The sequence below is a fragment of the Anser cygnoides genome, chromosome 3, assembly GCF_040182565.1.
Source record: "Anser cygnoides isolate HZ-2024a breed goose chromosome 3, Taihu_goose_T2T_genome, whole genome shotgun sequence".
Taxonomy (NCBI): domain Eukaryota; kingdom Metazoa; phylum Chordata; class Aves; order Anseriformes; family Anatidae; genus Anser; species Anser cygnoides.
This window is the reverse complement of record NC_089875.1, coordinates 10,561,322-10,574,605: the sequence shown is the minus strand read 5'-3', so window position 1 is coordinate 10,574,605 and position 13,284 is coordinate 10,561,322.

Here is a 13,284-nt window from a genome sequence, read left to right as displayed (position 1 = left end):
CTCACTCTTCTTTTCCCCCTTCCCCTTCTTTTTGTCCTGATCACTCCATTTTCCTTTTCCAAATGCCCTTGTTCCTGTTTTGCTGCACTGCAACCATCATCTCTGATGGTCTGGCTCTGGGAGCCACAAAGAAAAGTACAATTAAAAACTAAAAATGAAGGTAAACACATCACAAGGTTTTCTAACGTGGTTGCAAAGGCGAGCTATGTCCGTTGGAGCCGTAAATCGGATTTCTTTCAGAGCCTTACAGTAATCAGCATTGGCTGGCAGTCCAGCTGGGGCAGCTGGGGGGCAACTCTGGGGCTTCTTTCTTAAAAACTTGCACCTTTGTTTTGTATTTATGGAAAATCTATGGCAAAGAGCTTATTTCCTGACTATTTTTCCCCTGTTTCTGGGCATTTAGAATGGGTCATTCTAAACCAGCCGTGACTTGGTTGCCCAGAGGAAAGCATCATATCAGGGAGTTGTCCTGGCTGTGGGCTGGGGCTGGCGCCCCAGCAGGAACAGCCCCTTCACCACCTTGGTAAGAGAAGGCAGAAGCTGAATTGAGTGGGCTGAGGAGACGGCTTGCCCTGTGGCCCTGGGGTTTGTCAGACCCACTCATGCTGGTGCCGCTCCCTGCGGACAATCAGTGAGCTTTCCAGAGGCCAGGAACCCAGTCCCTTTGCCCTGCTGCTTTGCTGCTGTCCGAGCAGCAGTCTTGCTCGTGGGGTTGCTGCAGCAACGCAGCTCCACGCCCCTCAGCCTCTGCTAACGGAGTTTTCCTGCAGCTTCCCCCTGCATTTCCCCGGGCATGGCTTTTTCAGCTACTTTGCTTTAGAATTACTTTTGTCTCAAGCCCCAGAAGTTACAATTACTCTGGAGTAAACATATGTATAACCTGAAACACACATGTATATATGCATACACGTATAAACACTTGTATCAACGCACACGGCCACCACATACCCGTTTGTTTATCACCTCATATCTGTATATGTGCGCACAGGGACACACGCAAGTGTTTCTTTAAGCCTGCTTCTAGAAACACGACTGGCCGTGCTATGCAGCACGGGGCAGCTTGATGTCTTATTTAGCGTGGCCATAGCCAGCCTGTGGTGACATGAGCCAATAAAACATTGTTGATTCAAAGCTTAGTTCATGACGCCTCTAATCCTACGGCAGATAGCAAACAGATAACAGAGACACTCTAATTTTCCATAGTTTATTTGAGAATATAGAGGCAGATAATGTGCCACAGGGCAAATATGCATTATTGCTTTAAACAGGAATTAAAAAAAATGAAGAAAAAAAAAAAAAAAGAAAATCCCCAGTCGCTTGAAAACATTTCGGAGGCATTTCCCAGCTCCGAGGCCAGCTTCTCCCTGGGAAGGTTGATGTGTGACACCTCGTGTGTTTCCTCCCTCATGCCGTTCTGGTTTCAGCCCCCCCAGGGGCTGTGAGATCGCTCCTTGGAGGGGCTGTTCACTGGCCGAGGGGCTGTGCGTGGAGCAGGGCAAAGTGCCTGCATTGTCTGCTGTGGGGAGGTGGCTTGGGGCTGCTCAGGAGGCAGTCAGCAGAGCGGCGTGCATCCCTTTTGGTGATTGCAGGGACAGTGGCGCAGGCGAGCCTCGTGTTTGTTCCAGGGCCTCTCTGCAGATGAAATGAATCAGATTCCCTGGGCAAATATTTGACACATAGCACTTCTGTGTGTGTTGGCGAGTACGCAGGTATATAATAAGGTATGTAAACTGGGGCTTGGGCCTGTCATTTCCTATGATTTTGTGGCTGATGTAATGGCAGGGCTCAAAGGTGAGGAGAACAAGAAGCCTGCGGGCAAGATGCACAGCGTTTATCACTCCTGGTGCTGCATGACTGAAGTTGTCAGCCTGGCCTGACCAGCAGCAATGGCAGGGCTCGAGCCATGTTCACACGTACCTGGCCAGAGCAAGAGACCCCCTCCTGAAGCGCAGCAGTAGGTGCTCTGCCTCTGGGGCTGCCAGGAGAGAAGCTGCACATCCCTGGCACCCAGCACTGCAGGGAGCTGCATGCCCCGACCCCTGCACCGCCACGCAGCCCCTGCACCACAAGCACAGCGGGCAGGCCGTGTGCTGGCATCCGCTCCTGTTTTATTGTTTTTTTCTTCTTCTTCTTTTTTTTTTCCAGCTCAGAAAACTTTCTTGTTGATTCTGACAGCCGGCTTGGCATGCCCCAGTCTGCTCCAGAGGTGTGTGTGGAGAAATGGCCTGACTCTGGAGCTTGTAACCATCCCAGTGACCCGCCCGCCCCCCCCCCCCCCCCCAAAAAATACAAAACAAAACATCCCCACCAAGCATAAATTCATCTTAGAAATCATTATTTTGAGAAAAATTGCCTTTTTTCCACATTTTAAAAATTGAAAGTTTTGCCCAAAAGGCATGTGTGGAGGGAGTGCTGACAATCCATAAATGTTCCTAATTTTTGCCAAACAAAGCCTGCTGAACTTCATCTCCATTCCCAAATGTCAGACCTTTGTGTCTCAGAAATGATGGCTGATGAGATAAATTACCTCTTGCATCTCTGCTTTTTCATTTCCTCTTGAATTCAGCAACATTGCCAAAAACAAACAAACAAAAAACAGCTTCAGTGTAAAGAAATATATGTGTATGTATATATATATATATATATATATTTTTTGTGACTTTATGAGTGAAGATTTAAAGAACCCAGCAACATTTTCTCCTCCTCATGTGGACTTCTCCCATCCCTCGGCGCTTGCTGCCATGTTCAGCCATGGCCTTTCCACTGCGGTGTTTGGCATAGGATGCAGGAGTGGTGTTTGTCCGCTCGGCCAAGAAAAGAAGGTGGGACCAGCAATCCTGTTCCAGTTGGCTCGGCCAAGGCTGTAAGAAGTTTCCAAGGAGCGGCCACCAGTGAAGGTCCCCAGATTTGCCCTACGAATGGAATTGCTGCAGAGGCTGGGTCTTTTGGTGCTGGAGTGATCTCCAGCAGCGTGTTGGAGCCTGTTCTTCAGTGCGCTGCCATTTGCTTGGTGTACTGCAGGCTGGCTGAGCTTCCTGGCAGCTCCTTCACAGGGCTGTATCTGCATTCGGTCTGGTTTAGAAATGAGCACTACAGGTGCCATCGATGGGTTGAGCATCCATCTCAGGGCCCTGCAAGCACCTCTGTGACAGTCAGGTGGGGATTTTCAAAGCCATCAGCTTATTTCTGTGCTCTGCTGTGCCAAAGAAATGGGGTATTTTCAAGGCATTTGTCAGAAGCACCCTGCTGGAGCAATGCAGCATTCCCCTCTGGCAGCCCGGCCATGGTGCGAGGACATGCGCGGCGGTGCTCGGCAGCAGGAGGCTGCCTGGCCACGCACACAGACCTTTTGGCAGCACTTTCGGTGCAGCCGTGCGTGGTGCGTGGCTTGCACCCGCTGCGGGGTTCAGGCTCTGTTGACAGAGGCTTTTGTCAACACGAAGGTGTTGAAGGATGATGTGTTTGTGGAAGAAGTCACAAAGAGGTGAAAGATATCCCCTTCAAAAGTGCCTTGCCTAGGAAACCATTCACGTGTATTATTCAGCAGAAGCTGGGGGTGCGCTGGCTCGAGTGCCCTGTGCCCCCCATGCCTGTGCAGGGCCGGCATTGTGATCCCCACTCTGTAGGGGATGATGCTGATCAAAATCGATGCTGAGGCTGCTGCTGTGAACCCTGCCCAGGGCAGAAGGTGAAGAACCCAAAGTAGTCCTCCTGGTCCACCCTGTGCAGCCGCTCATGAGTGCAGGCATTGTGGCTGCCCCAGATTGTACCCGAGCACCCTAAGGCAGACCAATGGTGCTTATACTGTGCCAGACAACAGCAGATGACCACGAAAGAATGAAATGGGCTGTTTTCCCCATTAGGGCACTTGCGTTCTCTCTGCAGTTTTTTTTGTTTGTTTGTTTTTGGGGTTTTTTTGTTCATTTCCCCTAATAAATGATCCTGGGGAACTCACTCACCTTTTCTGTGCTTCTGGTTCTCTGCTCACTTCTCCCCATTTTGCTGATCCGGACAAGCTGTATGGCACAGAGCCTCCTCCGCAGTAGGGCTGTGGTTAGCACCCTTGGTCAGGACACCAAAAATTGCTGCAGAACGAGCAATGGGGAGCAGCTCTGTGGGTAGCCAAGCAAGCAGAGCTGGCGGCCAGAGGTTGGCTGTCCTGCCTCCTGCCCCCGTCTTCCCAGGGGATTTCACCCCTGAGCAGCAACTCTTATTGTAACTTCTGAGGGGAATGGGTCACTTCCAGGTTTATTGGGGGCTTTATTAAATCACAAGTTTATTTCACAAGTTTTCACTGGGAGAGCAGATCCATTGGAAGGAGCTGCATGCTTTGCTAAGTCCGCGCCTCCTCATTTTGCTCACTGCTCTGCTAAAGAACTCGGAAGAATTAAGTTAATTTTAAATATATATATATATATATTTTTTTTTCCCATTTTCCCTCCAAATTTCACTTGTGCCCGATTTTCTGGCAGGGCACGGCCCCAGCCACAGCCTGCTGGCCCCGGGGATAGCTTTGTGCCTTGCCCGCAGGTGCAAGTGCAGCATGTAGGACCTCAGCCAGCACGCTCGTGCCGTGCCCTGCCTTGTTTCCTGTGGCAGCCTTGTCTCATCTAATCAGGGTCGGGGGAACAAACAGGAAAATAATCAGGGGCATAAAAGAAAATCAGCACAGCTTGGCAGTTCAGAACTGCGAAAGTTCTGGTCCATGATGTTTGAATTTTCACAAGGATGCATGTCAACTGGATGCAATCCCAACATGTTAAATGCAACTCTCGTCTAATTACATTGTTTCCGCTGATCTCTGATGAAATTATTTATATGTATAACAAGCGTGTTTGGCTGTAATAGTTTTAAACTTTATATGAATTTTCCATTTGCTTGTTTGCTAAAAAGAGACCAAACACTAGCAGGTTTGAGTTATTTTTTCCCCCCAATTAATTTTGTTTTTCTTTCACTCCCTCACATATATTTTTACTCTCTCCCTCCTCTCTGGTAGTGCCAACAGTAGAACAGGAAGGGTGGCTGGAGAGAGGCCAAATTTTGCTTCAGATCATTTCTCTTCAACACACACTGGTCTCTGAAAAACCAGATTCTGTTTGTCATTTGCTTTGCTCTCCCAGCATTGTGTCATGGCGATGGTATTGCTGATGGATTTCGAGCTTGCCTCGTAGAGCAGTGCACAAGGTTTTCATAAGCACATTAATCTTAAAAGAAAAACTGTCAGAAGCAAACAATACCCCTATGAATGATGTTGTAAAGACACATACTAACTCTAAACATCCATTACCAAAGAATATTAACTTATAGAAGAACTCCATTTCCTCTTACTCCTTTTTAATAGGTACCTGAAACCCAAAGTACTTCCACATTTAAAAATTTGCTCCGAGATTTGAAATTGTCCATGGAAAAGCCCCTTAGTGGGATCTTTTCCAGCGAAGCCCCAGCAAAGCGCATGTAGGGACGAGGAGGAGGGCGTCCTGTGGTGTGGGGCCAAGGGTGCTCCGCTGGGGTTTGCTCCCCCTGCAGGGGTCCCTTTGTGCCCCCAGGCCCTTGGCCTTGTCAGATACCAGCACTGCCCCATGGTGCATCGCCCAGCTGGCTTCACTAGCAGTCACCATGCTGGAGGAGGGAAAGCAGTGGTGGCACAGTGGCCACCGCCACTTCTCCGCTGCCTGGAAGTTGGTTTTCATGCACCCATGTTGGTGGCTCTGCGCACTCCCCCCCCACCCCACCCCCCAGCCCCAACACACACACACACTTTTTGTTCATAAGCAAGCAGCCTGTGTGGCAGAAATAAAACATCTGAGATCGCTTTAAATGTCACTTGGAGCCAAGCCAGGAGCATAGGCAAGGAAAAGCTGGTAGCTTGTTTTAATTTAATGGTGTTGAAGTGTTCTACTGCAATTAAGCATCTGAAAATTAAACAGAAACAGTCATTAAGTCTGGTGATACAAACCCACTAGACCAGAGAATATAAATTATTTCAAATGGTAAATGCCAAAGCAGTGTTTATGATAGGGATGTTTCCCCTTATTAGCCATTATCTGTTGTTTTAAATCAGAGGAATTTAATCCTGAGGAAATTAATCGCTGCAGATGTTGAATCCTGGAGTCGGAGCAGGTCACTCACTTACTGCAGGTTGCTAAAAGCGAGAGTCAGGGCTTGTGGCAGAGAAAATGCAGGACAGTGCAGGGGCTGCTGGCGCCCATCTCCCCGGGGAGTTCCCGTCCCTGTTTCCCCAGCCCTCCCGCCCCAGGGACAGGTGATGGGGCTTGCACCGAGCTCACTCTTGTGTCCAGAGGGCCTCTGCCCCCAAAAACTTGCTGTTCTCCGGCGGGTGTGCCCGTTCCCACCCTTTTCTGACTGACACACCACCAGGCCCCAAAATACAATGTGCCGTGGGCAGGACCCAGCCCACGGTCGCCTCCTACCTACGATGTTCATCCCTGCAGCACCATTACTGACGCACCAGGGAGCACAATATTGGTACCAGCGCACCAGGGAGCATGATATTGTTTGCAAACTGCAAATTGCAGCTCTTGGAAATTGGAGCAGATGTGGCCACATATCTTCATTTGCAGCAGAGCCCTTCCCCTGCACTGGCCGGACAACTCAGACCGACAACCTGGAAAAGTAAAACTTCAAATGTGCTCTATTTCTGTAGTATTTCTTTTACGAGCCTCAGCTTTGCTCTGCTGTGAACACAAGCCAAGCTCTGATTCAGGTAAGCACATAAGTGCTTGTTTAAATTCCTCGTCTTTCAGCACAAGCGTACGCTTACGTCTAACGGCCTTTGGTGAGACTTAAGCCTGGCTTTAAAGTTAAGCATGTGTTTTAAGTGCGTTCCTGCATTGGGGCTCTGAGATCCATTGACGTGAACAGAGAGATTCCCCATTGGCTTTAGTGGGATTTTTCTTGCCTGAAATGGAGTCCAGATCTCATGAAATAAATACCCACGTCTTTGTAGATGTGGAACCACATGGAGACTTATGAATACTTGTTCCCAGAAAAGGATCCAGCTTATTCATATGCCTACATCATGTGTATTAAATTCTCCTGACATCTACCACAATTCTAGCATATAAATGGAAAACAGAATAGATACTGTGCCCTGAAAGCACTTAGCTATTGATGCCGTTGAATTAATAGCAGGAAGCATTGTTTGCATGCAGCCTTTACAAATTGTGCTTACATTTTCCTCTTACATTGTCTCATTCACATTCTGCCCCAACTGCTGGCCCGGCTGGCCGCAGCCCCCAGCTAATGGGGAAACCCGACCTGTGGTGGCAGTGTTGACTTTCCTGGGGCTGTCCCCTGGGGACTAGAGAGCAGGATTTGGCCCTTGGTGCAGGTCCCGACAAGGCTGGAGTGCTGCTCGTCCCCCTGCTCCTGTCTGGCAAAGGAGGGACAGGCAGCAGCAGTGGGAGTGCAGGGGGATGGAGCTTGTGCCACGAGGGACCATACCTGCGTGCAGATAGATCTGAGCCTCCTGAGCGGAGCTGCTCGGAGCAGCCACCGGTCACGCCACTGTTTGTGCGGGAATTGCACGTGTCCCACAGCTCACGAGGACTCAGATAACCTGTGTGCTCGTCCTGTGGGATCGTGGCTTGGTTTGGAGCAGGAGCGGCAGAAAGGAGCCGCGATCTGCTTGCGGTTCGTGGTCCCCATCCCAGAGATGGCAGCCAGCGAATCAGATGTTCCCGTTTCAACACCCACCGCTCCTCCAACCTCCAGAAGTGCTACCAGAGATCAGTGGGAGTGCTGAAATAACTTGCAGCACATTTCATTTGCTTCTCAGACCTTGGGGTGATGCTCTGGCAGAGCGGGCTCCCTGGGAAGCAGGGGTCGTCTCCCCAAGGACGCCAACCACATCCCGTCTGCTGCTGCTGCTCCACATCCCAGCCAGCCACCCCCGCCCATTAGGATTAGACAAAGTTATGCAGGTTGAATCCTTGGGTGTGTTCTGCAAAAAGCCAGTAAGTCCCTCTGGTCTGGGGGGTGCCTGGGTGGCTACAGAGCAAGAAAGGGGCTCAGCTACGGTCTCAGGGGGCACCTTGTGCCTGCCCTGGTGCATCGAGTTGGACACAACACCTGGTTAAAATAACATCTGTGCCATCCCCATCCCACCACACACCAGCCAGAGCGGATCGGGGCTTGGCTTCTGCCTGCATGGACAAAAAAGGAGGCAGAGGTGAAGGGGGGCCAGGAGGAGACCAAGAGCTTCAGGGCACCACCAGCAGTGAGGTGCGGTTCAGAGCAGAGAGATCCCAAAATATTTAATCTTTTCCCTGTAATGAAAATCAAACTTTTCCAGCCATACAGGACTTGTCATTGTCTCTTACCTCAACTGTCAGAAAAATGCAGTTGGAAAACCATCTTTTGCATCTCAGAACATTTCTACTCAAATACCACACCACTGGAAAAAAGAAAAGAAAATTAAAAAAAGACCCTTTTTGCTCAGAGGGCTTTTTTTTTTCCTTTTCTCTTTTTTTTTTCCTCTGGAGAAAGACTGCAATGAAAACAACTTATAGAGACATAAACAACTATTTTAATATCAGGAGGAGAAGGAAGAGAAGGAGGAGAAGGAGAAGGAGGAGGAGGAGAAGGAGGAGGAGGAGGAAGGGCTGTGCCTTGGTGCTGTTCACAGGAAGAGGTGCTCCAGGGCTGCAGAAACCGCTAGAATGAGCAACAAGGCAGCTCTTCACAGCCGAGCACTTTCTGTGCTGTAAATCCCATTTTATATCCCCCGTGTCACATAGAGGGAGGAATAAACACAGTTTTGAGATGATTATTCAGCGTCTTTATGATGGTTATAATGTTCTCTGCCGCTCACCTCACCCCTGCCTTGCCACCTCAGTGGATTTTCATATTGATACAAGTTTCTGCTGTGAAATGATCCCTGAAAAGAGTTTACCTGCCACTAAATGGCTCTGACATCAATGGGATGCTTTGGTACGGCCGTGTGAAACACAGCTCGTGGGCACCTAGAGCAGCAAGCCGTGCACACACCTTGCAGAGTGCCCTGCTCACAGCAGCTGTGGCTTGCTGTGCCGTGGCACAAAGGGCTGCAGAAGGAACCTCACGCTCTGTGAAACACACCCTGTTGTGTCCTTCATCACCTTTCTGCATGCCCCTTCTTTTTCCCCCCATTGTCCCTCCCCAGGATGCCACAGGGATGAGCAGATCCTGCGCACAGCCCACGGACACATCACCAGGAACGTGTGTCACCCTGCCCAAGCCCGCTGGGTGCTGACACTGCCCCAGAGCCTCGTGCCACAAAGCCTAGCCGCCTCCTGCACGAGCAAAGGTCTCCGAGCCCCCACTGATGCATCTGCTGCCGCTATTCTTTGTGCACAGGGTGCCAAACGCAACAAGTCAGCCGGGTGCTATTTCAGCCTCCTCGATGTGTTTTTCCATGAGTGCGACTGAATGTCCGCTCCTCTGCCAAGTGTACAGCCTTCCCACTTCATTATGGTCATGAGAAATCCATTTCAGTGCGAAAACAAAGGAATAGATTTAGCAGCCCTTCATTCCTCCTGTCTGCAAGCACGTGCAACGTTTGTTTGCAAAGTTTGGTGCAAGCTAATAACCTGATCATGCAAAGATTTACACTCAGGCAAAGACTTCCATATGGGCTTAATAGTAAGCCAGACCTTAATCTAAAGGAAAATACTATTAGTATTATTTTTGTTTCTCTTTCAGTGCACTGCAGGACCAATATCCACCAAAGGGAATGGAGGGGTGGCATTGATGCCACCAGTCTCAGGAGGACTTCTTGCCCGCAGAGGTGCTGGCCACCCCTGCAGTGCCCTGGGCACCTCTGGCTCCCAGCAGAGCCCCAGGGGTCACCAGCACCACGTGGGGCTGGGCGAGGGCTCGCAGGGGGCATATGGCATGGGGGCTTCCTCTTGCCCTGGGCAAGGCTGCAGGAGGATCTGGTGGGGACGCTGCCTCCAGCACTTGTCACGAGGTGGAAAAAAAGCAGGCAGCAAGGAAGTGCACAACGCAGGAGCTGAAAGGAGTTTTTCTGCAATGACCTCAGCAAACTGGGGAGCTCAAAAGCTCGGTGACACGCCACGTGCCTCCAGACCCGGGGGTGTACACACGTTTTCAACTGCCCCGAGCAGAAAGGGGGTGGCCGGGCACTGCAAGGCTGCGAGAGAGGGATGTCACTTGGCGGGGACAGCCTCTGCCGGGGCCCTGGCCACCCCCAGCACCCAGAGGTAGAGTGCAGGCAGAAGCCCCCCAGAGGGCACTCTGCAGGCTGGCCTCCCTGCGAGAAGCCATCCTGCTGCATCCCTCTGCATGTGGGCTCGGTTTCTGCCTTCAGCCCACTGCTCCTGCTTGCCGGTCCCCTCACATACGTCAGGCAGATGTCCCTGTCACCGCGTGAACTGCCCTGCAGTTGTCAAATTGTGTCGCCGAATCAGGCCAGCTGGGGGCCCACAGCAGTGCCCCCCTGTCGCTGACAGCAGACCAGTGCACATGGGCTGCATCTATCCCCCCTACTATCCACACGTTGCTCGGGACATTAAAATATATCTGAAATCCACCAAAGGTGACTTTCAAGTCTTTTTAAATGGTTTGCAGGCAGAAAAGGAGGAGGAAATGGTGATACTGTCAGAAAAAAAGGAAGGTAGGATACATCCATCGCTATTAATTTAAACAATGGTGATAATGTAAAATGATTTGTATTGTCCTCAGATCAACGTGTTTTGCACAAGAACTGGACAGAATTTATTAAGGATCCAGGGTCCTGGTATCATTTTCACTTTAAGAATCTGACCAGCACAGAGATCAACATTTAGTCTTTAAAAAAAAACAATAATCCAAACATAAAAATCTATTTTTTCTTCCCTTATGTGGAATTGAGAAGCCTTCTGGCTTGCAGCAGGGTGTATTTTCTACAGTTAAATTGCTTTTGACAAATGAAACCAAGTTATTGTTAATTACTCAACCTGTGGCCAAACCTGTGGCCAAACTGAAATATATGATTAAACAAAATGGCTCAGACAGCACAGTAAGCTTTGAAGAATGATTTTATTTTTGAGCTCTCCAAGCCTTTTCTTTAGAAAACAGAAAGCATTTTTTTTTTCATCACAGCAGGATAGTTCAGCTCTCTATATTTAGCCGGTGTCAAAACACTCAAGAAAAAAATTGTCAGAAGTAATTTTGTGATCCTTCTGACACAAAAAGCACACGCACAGGCACTCAGATAATATTGCACTCCACTTTGCGAGAGAGAAACATTATGCTTTGCAGTGTGTCTGCTGTGAGCAGGCGCTCAGTTTGAACAGCCTGAAATAGGATTTTCTAATTTTGACTGATTGTGACAGAAAATGAACTCCATAACCATGACTAAACTAAATATTCCCTCTAAGAACCGCAGCAATTCTGACTCATTAATGGGTACAGAATAAATAATGGGGAAACACAGGGGAACCCCTACCTTTAACTATACTAATTGACAGCTGCCATGGTAGAGCAATGTTCTTGGTATTTCTACCACAAAAAATAAAACTAAACTAAAATTAAAAAAAACATAGCTACCTGTTTCACTGCCGCTACATTTTTCCAGCCAAACTAGCCGTGCGGCGATGCAGCCATGTGAAGCTCAGCCCCAGGAGCACTCGCCCTAAAAACGCCCCCACACCCACCCGTTACCTCAGCATGGGGGGCTCTGGGGCTTGAAAAAGGGAAAATGAGGAATAGGAAGAGGAAGAGGGGGACGGTGCCCCCCAGCCTGCCCCTCACTGGGGGTGGGGGTACAGGGGCTGCCCTCCCCTTGCTTTCACCCCAGCCTAATATTTTCCATGCTGGATCGTGAGCTCATGATGCTAAATCAAAACCGGAGGCAGGCGGGAGCGTCAATAAACCAAGAGGGCTGAGAGAGGAGAGGGGAAAGAAGGAGTGGAAGGGGGAAAAGGAGCCTGAGCAAATTAAAACCATCTCGGAGGCAGGGCGGGGGCAGGGAGGAGCCGCCCCGGGGGGTTGGGGGGGGGCAGGCCTGGGTACGCCGAGCCCGGTGCTGGGTCCTGCTCCCTGGTACCAGCTGCCGAGGGCGGCGCAGGGCTCCCAGCGGTGTCGGGCCGGCGCTGCTCCCTTCCCTAGCGGCTGCCGTCGGGCGGCCTCTGAGAGGGGGCGGGAGGGACCCCTGTGTCCGAGAGACCCCCTCTCTGCTCTGCCCCGGGCTGCCCGCAGGATCCTGGCCACTCAGCCCCACTCACTGCAGCCGCTGTCCTTCCTTCCTTTTCTTCCTCTCCCTTCTTCTTCCTCTCTTCTTTCTTCTTCCTTTCTTCTTCTTCCTCTTTTCATTTTTCTTTCTTTTCCTTTTTTTTTTGTTTTTCTATTTTTTACATTTTTTATTTTTCTTTTCTTCTTCTTGTTCTTGTTCCTTCTTTCCTTGTTCTTTCTTTTTTCTTTTTCCTTTTTTCTTTTCCCCTTTCTCCTCCCTTTTGTTTCTTCTCCCACTCTTCCCGTTTTTCTTTCATTTTCTTTTTCTTCTTCTTGTCATTCTTCATTTTCTTCATTTTCTTTTTCTTCTTTTCGTTCTTTGTTTTATTTCCATATTTTCATTTTTATTCGTTTTCTTCTTTTTCTTCCTCTTTTCGTTCTTCTTTGCTTTCGTCTATCCTTCCTCGTTTGCTCCCCTTCCCTGCCTGCTGTTTGCCCGCTGGCAGCAGGCCGGGCCGAGAGGACCCTTTCCCGTTCACATAAGGCCCGCAGTCACGTCCCCGACCCCCTAAGGCAGCCGAACTTCTCCTGCTCCTCCTGGCTAGCAGCCGGCGGAGCCACGGGCCGCCCGGCTGTGCGATGCTGCCCCGCAGCAGGTGCCCGGGGAGGGGCATATTTATTTCTTCAACCGCCCAGGGAAAGGCCCCCCGTCCCATCCCTGGCGGGATCCCACCCGCGGCTGCCCAGAGCCCCCACCGGCCCGGGGCGGATTTCTCCGCACTTCCCAACAGAGGGAGACAAGAGATTGGCCCGGCCGGGGGGCAGCGGTTGGGCTGGGGCCGGACCGGCTCGGGGAGCCCCAGTGGGTGCGGGCTGCTGCCCCTGCAGCGCTGCCACCCGCTCAGCCACGCCGTCGGGGGCTCGGGGCCGCCGCTGTGCCGGGTTTCCCAGCCAGCAAGGAACTCGGGAGAGTCCGTGGGGGCAGGATCGGTGCCTGCTCGGCCGCCCCCGGGCAGGCCTCTGCCTCAGCCCGGCTCGGAGCAGGGCGTGGGCGAGCAGCGGCGGTGAGCCCCGCTGGGGGCTGGAGGCGGCCCGGGGGAAAAGGATGAG